At 35.9% G+C, this 13,511-nt stretch overlaps 1 pseudogene; it reads left to right on the top strand.

The window, feature by feature from the left end:
• On the top strand, positions 6,704–7,227 carry LOC109131393 (annotated as a pseudogene).

Below are 13,511 nucleotides of genomic sequence, written 5' to 3'. Positions count from 1 at the left end.
GTGTACAAGCTTAACAAAGCCCTCTACGGATTGAGACAAGCTCCGAGAGCATGGAAAAATAAGCCTAATCAGATTCTCATTGAGCTACAGTTCAATAAATGCTCAAAAGAACCATCAGTCTATCAAAAGGAGGTGAGAGGAGATCTCCTTGTAGTTGTGGTTTATGTTGATGACTTGTTTGTTTTAGGAACAAACATTCACATTATCAATGAATTCAAGAAAGAGATGGCTTCGAAATTCGATATGAGTAATCTTGGAAGGTTATCATACTTTCTAGGAATTGAAGTATGTCAGTATGATGGAGGAATAAGGTTGAGCCAAAGAAGATATGCTAAGAAGATACTTGAAGAAGCTGGTATGAAAAACTGTAACTCTGTTCTGACACCAATGAAATTTGGGTTGAAACTAGCTAAATCAGAAGAAGAAGGAATTGATGCTACGAGTTACAGATAAAATGTCGGCTGTTTTCGCTATTTACTTCATACTCGACCAGATTTAACATATTGTGTTGGAGCCCTAAGTAGGTACATACAGAATCCGAAGGTGTCTCACGGTGCTGCAATGAAACAATGCTTACGTTATTTGCATGGAACTATAACATACGGTTGGGAGTTCAAACGCTCTGTTTCAGAGGTGCCTAGATTGATAGGATTTATTGATAGCTCCCATTAAGTCGATCCAGATGATGGCAGGAGTACCACTGGTCACATCTTCTATCTTGGAGGAAGTCTGATCTCTTGGTGCTCACAAAAGCAAGATACAGTAGCATTGTCGTCTTGTGAGGCTGAATTCATGGCCGAAACAAAGGCGGCTCGACAAGCTTTGTGGCTTCAAGATTTACTTAGTGAGGTTACTAGTACACCGTGTGAGAAGGTCACAATTTGTATTGATAACCAGTCTGCAATTGCTCTTACTAGGAATCTAGTTTTCCATGGAAGGAGCAAGCACATTCATACTAGGTGCCACTTCATTAGAGAGTGTATGGAAAAGGGGCAAGTGGAGGTAGTACATGTTCCAGGAAATGAGCAGAAGGCTGACATTCTCACTAAAGCCCTTGGGAGAATCAAGTTCAAGGAAATGAGAGAACTAATTGGAGTTCAAGACTTGGAGGAGACTGACTTCAAGCTTAAGGGGAGATTGTTGAGTTAAGCTTGAAGTAAGCTTGAGTCATTAGTATTCCTAATCCTACCAAATTGTGGTTTTCTAAAAGATTAGGATAATAACAAATATATTTAGGAGTTATCCCCTATATAATAAAACGGAAGTACACAACTTTTTTTTTGTAGACTATATAAGTTTTATAAGTTGGTTACAAAATAGGTTATACATTAAATATAGGTTGGTTACAAAAAAAGGTTATAAATTAATTGGTCAATATGTGGGCTATATGAATACACTTAAGAATATCCCAAAGAATCCTCTTAAAAAAAATATTCCAATGATTTATACAATTTCCAAAATAAAATATTTAGTATTCCATGTATTGTTACAAAATATATACTATTAGACATAAAAAGGAATAAAGTCTTGGCAATTTATTATACTTAATCGTGATTTCTGAGATCTTATTGTGCTGTTAAAAATAAAATCTTACCTAAGCACGGATCATATAAAAACACTTTCACCAAACATGTTTAAAAATTAAAATAAAAACAAACAACAAACATAATCATTTCTCATACATAAAATTACAAATTAATAATATAAAACTTACAAAATAGGTGTTTTTTTCAAGCCATCATATTTAGCATATGATTTTATTGCATAATGTTTTATATAAAAAAACTTTTAAAAACAATCATATAAATTATTTTTATTCTAAAATTATAATATAAATAAAAGAAATTTTAACCCGTGTTCTAACACGGGTCCAAATCTAGTCTAAATATATAATGCCTAATGAAGGATTTGGTTTTATAGTTCTCTATATAAGGAGATGTCAATGTGTGGCATAACTTATGAGTTTTAAGAGAGAACAAGAGAGCTTTAGATTTTGAGAGAGTTTCCTAAAGATTTATAAAAGAGAGTTATTCTTTTAAGGTTCTTGTCTTCTTAATTCTTTAAAGATTCTTATTCAAATTCTAGAAAGATTATTGTTTAAGTTTTCGCGGTTTACTTTTCTTGCTTTGCACTGCATGATCAGTTAAATTTAATATCATCTCCATCTTTGTATTTGAAATATTTCAGTTGAGAAAGTGGCTAAAATAAGCCATGGATCCGGATTATATATTTGAATATATTTATATACTGTAACCTCACTTGGTTTTATTTAAAAACAGTTATATTAATACATTTCTATTAAAAGAATTTTCCTTTTTTTTCAATAATCGATCCAAAATGTATTAACATGAATTGTGTGCAACCACTTCAAAAAAAAAATTAGAACAACTCTTTCAAGAAGAAAGAGAAAATTAATTTAATCCTCTATTTACAAGGAACAACTCTAACTCCAAGAACACTATGTTGGATCATCATCATTGGAGCCGAGAAGTCACGTCGACGAAGGTATCTTCCGGACAAGGGATCGTTAAGCCACCCATCGGATGATCGAACACAAACTCTTCTTCATATTTACTGAGCAGAGCTTGAAAAGAAGGCTGGTTCAAGTATGAAATTGGCACCAAATACCCTTCTTCAGGATTTCTCCAACGTACACTGCAAGAAATCCTTTTGGGGCCGCCGAGGCTGCTCTGGTGGAGCCGCTTAGAATCTTCTTTGCACCCAATAGACTTCTCACCAAAGCCATTTCTATTTCTTTTGTCTGAAAGTTTGAATTCTGAAGATGAATGAAAAGATTCAAGTTATTGGATTGCTTGTTGTTAGTTGATGATGGACAGAATGGGTTATGTGTGTATATATAGAAAGATCAATGAAGGAGTTGAAACCTCTCTGAAAAATCCTTGAAACTTGTGGTATTGCAGCGTGTGGGACAGACTAGAACAGAGAACATGGCTCTGTCTATCCCATTGGAAAAGATGCATTGATGAAATTTATTTTCTTGATGATATAAGAAATTATGTTCTGTTGTTGAACAACATCAGGTTCCGACTTTGACTTATTATTAAATCCACCATTTAGACCACATATATTAGATAATGGTCACTGAACATGGAGAATAGAAACTTGCTGGTTGTTACTCACAATGGCATGTCTTATCTAAAAAAAGAGAAAAACATTGAGCAAACAAGCCCTTGTGGATTGCATATGTAGTTTGTTTCTAGTTTATTATTCCACACGCATTTAATTATCTCAATCAAAACAAATTGCATTAATGCGTCTTTTCAAAATGGTAGAGACTAGAAACAAGCCCTTGTGGATTGCTGTAGTTTGTCCCACGCTTCAAGTCCACTAGTTTCAAGGATGTTTATCAGGGAAGTTTCAACTCATTCATTAATCTTTCTATATATACACACATAACCAATTCTTTTTATCATCAACAAACAGATAACAATATATCATACAACTTGAATCATTTCTTACATCTTCAGACTTAGCTTCAAAAGGAATTCTAATTTTCATACAAAGAAATAATTTCATTAATGGCTTTCGTGAGAAGTCTATTGGGTGCAAAGAAGATTTTAAGACGCTCCACTGCAGCAGCCTCGGCGGTGCCAAAAGGGTTTCTTGCAGTGTACGTTGGAGAGAGCCAGAAGAAGAGATATTTGGTGCCAACTTCATACTTGAACCAGCCTTCATTCCAAGCCTTGCTCAGTAAATCCGAGGAAGAGTTTAGATTCGATCATCCGATAGGTGGCTTAAGGATTCTTTGTCCTGAAGATACCTTCATCAATGTGACTTCTCGCCTCCAATGATAATGATCCTACATTTAGTTTATCCGAGTTAGAAAACTAGACTAATTCATTGTATATAGATTTTTTACTCTTTCTTCTTGAACGGGCTGTGTTATAAATGTTAAGAGATTGGATGCCATTTCTTTATGGAGCTGACACTATCATTTCAAGACAATTTGAAAAGATCTTTGAAATCTAAAGACCACAACATTTGAAGAACCTTTAGTTATAATTAGAAATCATGGTTAGACAAAATATCAGTTACCGTATTTATCATATCGGTGTATTTTTTTTGGCTAAATCTAATAGATTTTAATTACACGCGCGAGTAACTGTTTTTTTCCTTTTTCGTCTTCCTAATGGCCCTTGAAATTAACATACACAGTACTATAAATACGAGTCACGACGAGACCACTTTTGTTCTATTTGCCTAGATTCAAGTTTCAGGTAAGAGCTTCAAAGTCTTTAACGCGTTTTTATTTATTCCTCTATAACCCATAAGCTTTTTCAGTTTTGTTCTAAAGATCAGTCGTTTTTTTTATTGTTATAACATATAGATCCGATCCCTTCGCTTGTTAATTGTTATAACATATAGATCTTTAAACTTTTGGTCTAATATATTTGCGTTTCTTTGTCTCGCAGAAGAAGAAAAGAATATCTCGGTGGTTGAAAATTACAACGAGAAAGAGCAACAAGAGGTTGTTGGGTTTAGGTTTCATCCTATGGACCAAGAAGGCATCGGCTATTGTCTCGGGCGTAATAAGGTTGACTCACACAGAGACAGACTTTTTCGAACCTAACGAGTGGTACTACTTTTTGACACTGTCTCAGGTCTCTGGAAGCCGCAAAGTCAAAGTAGAGACGTGTGAGGGGCGTTGGAAAGCCCTTGGGAAGCTGAGTGATGTCGTATCAAAAGATAAGCGTGAGGTGATTGGGAAGAAGAGGATTCTCAGTTTCAGTGGTTGGACCATGACGGAATAATATCCCCTTGATGGTTCCTCATTCCAAAATCAAGTTCTCTGTCACCTTAAAGGACCGTGATTCTGTGTTTTGGTTAATGTCAGTGAAGAGGATGAAGAAATTAACGATTGGTACTACTTTTATTTTATTTTACTTCAATTCTAAGTTTAGTTTGAAAATTCTCTTGTAGTCTTATTTATTTATGAAGAACAGTTATATTTTAAGGAGGATATCATATGTTTTCTTGTTTATTTAAAGACATAGAGATGATAGATCATTAAAGTTCTTATGAGCTTTCAATTTCTTATAAACGGAATAAATAACACATGGTCTCATCTAATGTATTATGAATCTATGATACAATGAAGTATCTGAATAAAGCTTGTATCCAGAGCAAACTAACAGATGCTTTGTACGTCAAAAATTATTAAAGAGAGGCAGAGCAAACGGGGGAAGAGAGAAACAGAGCAAATCTCAAGAAACAGAACAAAAAAAGCAAGACAACATGTCATATTGTTTATACAAAAGATGTGAGAGCTTAGACCTTATACTAATTTTTTCATGACGCTATATATTTGCCACCAGATTGAACATTACTGTTAAACAGGAATTGAACTGAAAATTAATAACCTAAATGACTGAAAATTAATAACTGTTTATATTTCTGGTTGATTAAAAGTAAAACGAAAGGTAGAATAGTAATGCAATCATACACTAAAATTGAAGTAGAAGCCGTTTACTTTTGAGTTTTGAGTATCTCTTTTTCTTATGCTGTTCAGTTTAGCTAAAAATCATTTATTTCCTTGTTAGATGAAATAGTATTTCAATGGATAAGAAATTGGTTAACTTAAGCTAATGGATAAGATTATTCATACTCTCACTTGGTAATCGATCCAAAATGTAATTAACATTAACCATGATCGTGTCTATTGAATAAAAAATGGCATCCATTTCAAAAAATTTAGAACAATTCTTTCAAGAAGAAAGAAACAAAAAAGAAAGAATAAAAATCCTCTATTTACAAGGAACAAGTCTATCTCTAACTCAGAAGAACTAAATGTTGGATTATCATCATTGGAGCCGAGAAGTCACATAGATGAAGATATCTTCCGGACATGGTATCGTTAAGCCACCCATCGGATGATCGAATCCAAACTCTTCCTCCGATTTACTAAACAGGGCTTGGAATGAAGGCTGGTTCAAGTATGAAATTGGCACCAAATATTTCTTCTTCTGGCTTCCTCCTACGTACACTGCAAGAAACCCTTTTGGTGGCCCCGAGGCTGCTCTTTTACTCATGGAAGCAGCTGCGGTGGAGCGGCTTAGAATCTTCATTGCACCCAATAGACTTCTCACCAAAGCCATTTCTATTATTTTTATATGAAAAGTTTATAATTCTTTTGAAGCTTATTTAAATGGATAAAAAGAAAAAACTCAAGTTATTTGATATATTGCTTGTTCCTGGTTGATGAGAGGAACAATGGGTTAAGTGTGTATATATGGAAAGATCAATGAAGGACTTGAAACCTCTCTGAGAAAATCATTGAAACTTGTGGTATTGAAGCGTGTGGGACAGACCGGAGACTAGAACAGAGCTCACATGGTTCTGTCTTTACCATCTGGAAAAGAAGAAACTAGCTGGTCATTATTATTGACAATAGCACGTCTTATCTAAAAAAACATTGAGAAAACAGTCCCTTGTGAATTGCATATGGACTTTGTTTTTAGTTTCTTGTCCCACACTCAATTAATTATCTCATGCATCAAAACAAGTTGCATCAATGCATCATTGCCAAATGGTAAATACAGAGCCATGTTCTCTGTTGTAGTCTGTCCGACGCTTCAAGACCACAAGTTTGAATGACTTTCAGAGAGGTTGCAACTCCTTCAATGATATTTCTATATATACGCACTTAACTCATTGTTTCTATAATCAACAAAAACAACAAGCAATCCAACAACTTGAATCTGTTTATTCATCTTCAGAAGCTTTAAAAAGAATTTAAACTTTTCAGAAAAAAAGAAATAAAAATGGCTTTCGTGAGAAGTCTACTAAGTGCAAAGAAGATTCTAAGCCGCTCCACCGCAGCAGCCTCGGCGGCACCAAAAGGGTTTCTTGCAGTGTACGTTGGAGAGAGCCAGAAGAAGAGATATTTGGTGCCAATTTAATATTTGAACCAGCCTTCATTCCAAGCCCTGCTCAGTAAATCGGAGAAAAAGTTTGGATTTGATCATCCGATGGGTGGCTTAACGATGCCATGTCCGGAAGATACCTTCATAAATGTGACTTCTCAGCTCCAATGATGATGATCCAACATATTTTTGTTCTTCCTAGTTTAGAAATAGACTTATATTCATTGTACATAGCTGACCAGAGCATTTTTGCTCTTTCTTGTTGAAAGAGTTATTCTAAAAGTTTAGAGAGTGAATGCCATTTTTATGCTAAAGACACGATTCATGTCGTCGATACATTTTGGATCATCCTTTATATATTAAAAGAAAAGCATTCTCACACAAAATGCTGACGTGTCGCACTCACAGAGCTCCAGACACTATTTTCTTTATTTATCATTAGTTTTTAATAATATTTACTTCAGTTTTCCAAAAATATAATTAACACCCAAAATTAAATTTTTATAATCTCTTTTAACTTAATTATATCCTTTAATTACATTTTCATAAAATCTTTAAAATGATTTTTAAGAACTTTTTGTTCATATGATATGATAATATAAGATTGATATTACAATAATTCTCACAGGTTAAATTTTAATTATTTTATAAAAAATTTATATACTTAAAATATATATATATATATATACTACACAATCGAATTTTAAATTCCAATTACTGATAAATATTATAGATTTTGTTAATAAAAACTACAGTAAAAATTATTTTGTATCGCACATAGTGCGGGTTGTTATCTAATTGAAAATTAAAGACAAAACACCAAACCAATTGAAGAACTATTTATAGTATAATTGATTAATTACGGATAAATACGATTAAGTATTGAGTTTTTAACATCCGGATTCATGGCCCAATGGTTGCGTGTATGAATCCGGATCAGAAGGTTGCATGTTAAATTCACGTTAGGTTCAATCCCCTGAACTTTTATATCTGGAATTCTTTACCAAATTTTTCCAGAATATATAGTTCTCTACACTACAAAAAATATATACATTGATAGCACCTCGTAATAGCACGATTTTCAAAATTGCTATCAAAGTTGAGTTTATAATTTGGTTACCATATGATAGCATTGTATAAATGCTATAATAGTTTTTTAAGAAGCAGGAACTATAATCACATATTCCGCCAAACACTTAGCAAATTTTTCCAAAAAATAAAAAGACTAAACACTTTATCGGACTCTCTCTCCTTCACTTCACCCCTTTCTCTTTTAGTTGCTGAAACCCTAAAATCTCGTGAGCCAATTCCGTTATTAAACTCGCCATCGCCGCCCTCTGAAGCACCGCCGGACTTAATCTCTGCAGGATTTGAGCTGCATTTGAAGGTTGGTTTGTTCGAGTCTTTCTCCTGCACTTCACCCAGTTACCTGTAAATCTCTTACACACACCAATTGGTTCGCCAATCACCGTCGCCGTCACCGCCCTCTGAAGTACCGCCAGATTTAAGTTCTGGATTTGAGCTCCACTCGAAGGTTGTTTTCTTCCTCATATGATTGTTTTATATAAGTTTTGATTTTTGGATATGCAATAGATTTGTTCAATTGATTCACAGTTATGAAATTAGAACAATTCACAGTTATTTTTCTACATGCAATAGATTTGTTCATTATCCAATTGATTCAGAGCACATTAGTATCCGATTAGTTATGTATCCAATTAGTCTCTGCGATTTTGTTTAAGTATCTGATTTTGTTATGTATCTAATTGAAACTTATACTCTTTCTTTAATTCTGTTTTGCAAGTGTTGCTAAGTGTACATCTTGGAACTGAACAAGCTTTTATTTATCTCAATTCACATGACAGGTTAGTAGCTTTTTTCTTTCCGTCTCTTATGTGAATTGAACAATCTTGCTAAGTGTATATCTTGTTTTTTTTTCTGTTTGGTTGTTTCTATAAGGAAATGAGGCGCAAACAGATTCCACACACTTGTAGCCGCAAAGGAATGGTTAGACTAGCTGAAGAATTGGTACGCTTAATGCAATTACGTTGTTAATTCTCAGAAGTTAAAAAGTATTTTGAATGATATATTATTTATTTGTTTAGAAACAAGAAATTTCAGATCATTATGAAGTGTCAAGAATCAAAGTGTGGGTGAAATCGCATAATAGAAAGGATGGGACACCCGTGAATACAAATGCAGCTGAAAAAATTGTAAGTTATAATTTAGTATCCTCGTGAATTTGGTTTTCAGTATAGATTTAAATTATACTGTTTTTACATGTAAATGACTAAATTTGCAGAAAAAGGCAGCTGAACTTGTTAATTCTGATCATCCATCAGTTGCAACAAATGAAGGATAACATACACTTAGCCAACTGTTAGGACCTGATAATCCCGGTCGAATGAGGGCAATGGGCAGAAATATGACTAAGACCAAATTTGCTTGTTTCCAAGCTAAGCACAAGTGTTTGGCTGAAATGGAAGAGAATCAAATTAAGCTCAAGCACAAGGTTACTGAACTACAAAATGAAATTTTCAATCTGAAGAACCAGGTAATGTATTATTCTATTTGTACAATAAGCTGATGGATAATGATGTAAACATTGTTTGATATTTTTCTTGCATGTTATAGAGACAAGAAGCTGAAGTTGGTGAAAACTCCGCTGCAAGGGTAAGTGATTAATAATTCATTATATTGATTTCTTTATAACTATACACTCTGATTTTGCTTTTAATAATCTAAATTTGCGTAGAGTCTGAACAAAAAATCACAACCAAAGTGTATTTTGATTGACCGGGCTGGTGATGCTGCGAATGTTGCTGAGGGACGTATTATATCGACGGATCCAGATGATGTTGTGAGTGGGATTCGTTTAGGTCCTTTAGATTATAAAGTATTGGTTGACACTGCCACTGTACCCGAAGCATTCCTTTGGAGACCTGCTGGTGAAATGTTCACGATTGAAGAATCTGTTGGACACATGATTGCATGGCCTGCCATGAAGTGTGTTAGTCTAGAACAGGGGGACCACAAAGAAGATATGGCACCACTGGTAAAGTTTGTACAGGTTATAGATCATCTAGAATACTTAAGTGATTTATTAATGTGTTTTATAGGGCACAAGAACCAATTCTTCGAACAAATGCAAACTACTTGATCTGTCTGACGATGATGTAGTTGTTGCTGAAGGCCATTGGAACACACAAGAACAGAAAGCTTTGGTGAATGGACTTCCACTCGGACCAAAGGGTGTAAAATTTTTTGTTGATGTGGTACACGAACCCAACATATTTATTTGGAGGTCTACAAAAGATGCGACATACATAGAGGACTGTTTACTGTCTTTTGTAGCATAGCCTGTCACCAAAGTTGTCTTTGAAAACAACCTAGATGTAACAGGTCAGTTATCTCCTACTCAAAATTATGCATCTAAATCGCATATGACACAAACCTCAGCATCATGCGAGAAGTCTTCAAGAACAGTTCCAAAATCTAATGCAATGGAAACTCAAACAGCTGCACAGTCCCCTCTTCGAAGATCTCCAGTAACTTATATTTATATGTTCTGAAAAGTTGATTATGGTTATGTCTCATTCCTGTAGTAATTGGTTGATATTGTCAAATTGTCAGCGACAAAATGGAGCTATCAAGGAAAATCAGAAGTGTAAGTTAATGGATAGTAGCGGAAGGAAGCGGGTTGTTGCTGAAGGACGGGTGCATTCAACTGATCCAGAGCAAAAGGTACACTGTGTTCACTTGGGTTCTAATAACGATGTGCGAGTTTGGATAGATATAGTCAAGGTAGATGACACAACGGTTTGGAGGCCATCATATGAGATTGGGTATATGAGAGATGCACTTGGTTCATCTATCGCATGGCCAATTGATCAGTTGGTCAAATATTGACTGTTTTAAACTGATGCTTGTGCTTTTGGTAAGTATTATTTACTGTGATGCTTGTGCTTATAGTATTTCATGTGCAAAACTGATATAAAACAATATCCATTATTACAGGGGATTGATATCTTGTGTTTTTGTTGGGTTTTAAGCCTTGTTTTTGCATAATCTTGTTGCATAATCATGTCATTCTAGGTTGTTTTAGGAGCATTTGCATCTAGTTGTTATTCTTTCAGGTTCTTGGAGTGATCCCTACACATTTGGAGCATTTGGGTCTGTTTTATTGCAAAGAGGAGTAGTTGCCGAAAGGTGAGAGTGCGAAGGCACAAGCGGCCATCCCACGCGACCACACCACCCGGCCAAAGTTCAACCGACGGTGTTTAGATGACTAATGTGCGAAGGCACACGCGGGCACCACACGCGGCCAAGCCATGGCCGATGGTGTTTAGACGACCAAGGCGCGAGAAGACACGCGGCCACACCACCCGGCCAAAGCTCAACCGATGGAGTTCAAGTGCTGAAGGCGCAAAGACACACGCGGCCAGGCGACGCGGCCAAACCTAGACCGGTCGAGCACACGCGGCCGCAGCACTCGGCCAAACCATGGCCGATGGAGTTCACACTAATCCTGTTTTATTGTTGACCCGGGTTTGACCCAGTTTGTTTTGGGTTGACCTAGGTTCTTTTCTCCTTTACTATAAATACTCTAAACCTATTAAGNCGAAGACACACGCGGCCAGGCGACGCGGCCAAACCTAGACCGGTCGAGCACACGCGGCCGCAGCACTCGGCCGAACCATGGCCGATGGAGTTCGCACTAATCCTGTTTTATTGTTGACCCGGGTTTGACCCAGTTTGTTTTGGGTTGACCAAGGTTCTTTTCTCCTTTACTATAAATACTCTAAACCTATTAAGGAGACATATATCTTATCTTATGTTTTGTTTTAGCAGCCACTTAGGGTTCTTAAGCTTGTTTACTCTTGGTTATTGAATCTTTGGTTGATTTCCCAGTCTTAATAGCAAATTTGTCTTTCTAATCTCCTAATCTACAAGCTTTTATTATGATTTCACAAAGACAAACCTCTTTCCTTTGTGTGATCATGATGATTAGTGAGTAGATCTTTTAAGAACTTTGGGCTTGGTAGATTAGGGAGATAGATGGTTGATCTTTGATGTCTAGGGTTTATTTTATGCATTTCCTATCTTGATTAGTGATAATATTGCTAGATAGCCTTGATCAAGCTTAAATCTAGACTTTAGGATTTCCATGCCCACAAGGTGTTTGATGAAATTCCTGAACCAAACTTTTCAAGAGCTTTGCATTCCTAGCCAATGGAAATTGATGATTAGGGTGCTTAGTGGTATTTGAACTTGTTCTTAATGCATGCTTGTCTTGTGATTACCTTTGGAAATTGTTGATTATCATTTGACTAGCATAGGATCTCTATCATGGAAATGAATTGATTTGCATTAGTGTTCTAGCCATAGGATTGTTCTTGATTGTTACTTAGACATCTAGGATTGATTAGCTATCTCCCAAGTCAATTACCTTGCCCAAGGTTCTCTTGTTAATTCTTGATTTCCAGTATATTTGCTATTTGAGTTTGTTTGCCTTGAGTTTGCATTGTCTTGTTTACTTTATTTGAGTGACTTTGATTAGATAAGTAGTGACATAAGAACCTTTTACTTGATTAAGAATAGATTAAGCATTTTGTGTATTCTTGGTGTGTTGATTGATTGCAAATTGTGGATTGATAAATAATTGATACTGAAAGTAACTACATCAATTTGGCGCCGTTGCCCGTTTGCATTCTAATTGACCATTAGGATTTCATTTTTGCTTGAGACTATTCATTTACTTTACACTGTTTGTTACTTGGGTTGCATTGGTGGTTTTTCTTTGATTTTCAGGGTGTATAAACTTGAGAAGCCACGGCTTAGCAAACTTGTTTCAGCCTGTTGACGAGATTCACCGTCTTGAAAGAGAGAACCGCCGTCTAGCCCGCCAAGCCATGGAGAACAACCCACCTCCAGCCGCTGGTCATAATGGACATGATCAGCCCAATGAAAACCAAGCTCCTATCCATCCTCCAAGACAAGCCCCTCTCATTGGAGCCTATGATGCACCAAATGTCAATGGACATAGAACTGGAATTAGAGCTCCACCAGTTGAGAACAATCACTTTGAGATCAAGGCCAGTCTTATCAACATGGTTCAAGGATCAAAATTTCATGGTTTGGCAATGGAAGACCCTCTTGATCACTTGGATCAATTTGATAGGTTTTGTGGGACTGTTAAGATCAATGGTATCTCTGAAGATGCCTTCAAGCTGCGCCTTTTCCCCTTCTCTCTTGGTGATAATGCTCACATTTGGGAAAAGAATCTGCCTCAGAACACCATTACCACATGGGATCAGTGTAAGAAAGCCTTCCTCTCTAAGTTCTTCTCTACTACAAGAACAGCAAGGGTAAGGAATGAGATATCAAGCTTTGCTCAAAAGGGAAATGAGAGTTTTTGTGAAGCTTGGGAAAGATTCAAGGGGTACATCTCTCAATGTCCACATCATGGTTTCTCCAAAGAGTCACAGTTGGGTACACTCTATAGAGGAGTTTTGCCTAAGTATAGAATGCTACTTGATACAGCAAGCAATGGAAACTTCTTGGGCCAAAATGCAGAACAAGGGATGATGCTAGTTGAGAATCTTGCTCAAAGTGATGGGAACTATG

Source organism: Camelina sativa, chromosome 20 (genome assembly GCF_000633955.1).
Source record: "Camelina sativa cultivar DH55 chromosome 20, Cs, whole genome shotgun sequence".
Taxonomy (NCBI): domain Eukaryota; kingdom Viridiplantae; phylum Streptophyta; class Magnoliopsida; order Brassicales; family Brassicaceae; genus Camelina; species Camelina sativa.
Note: the sequence above shows the minus strand (reverse complement) of the source record. Positions and strands in the feature narration are given on the sequence as shown.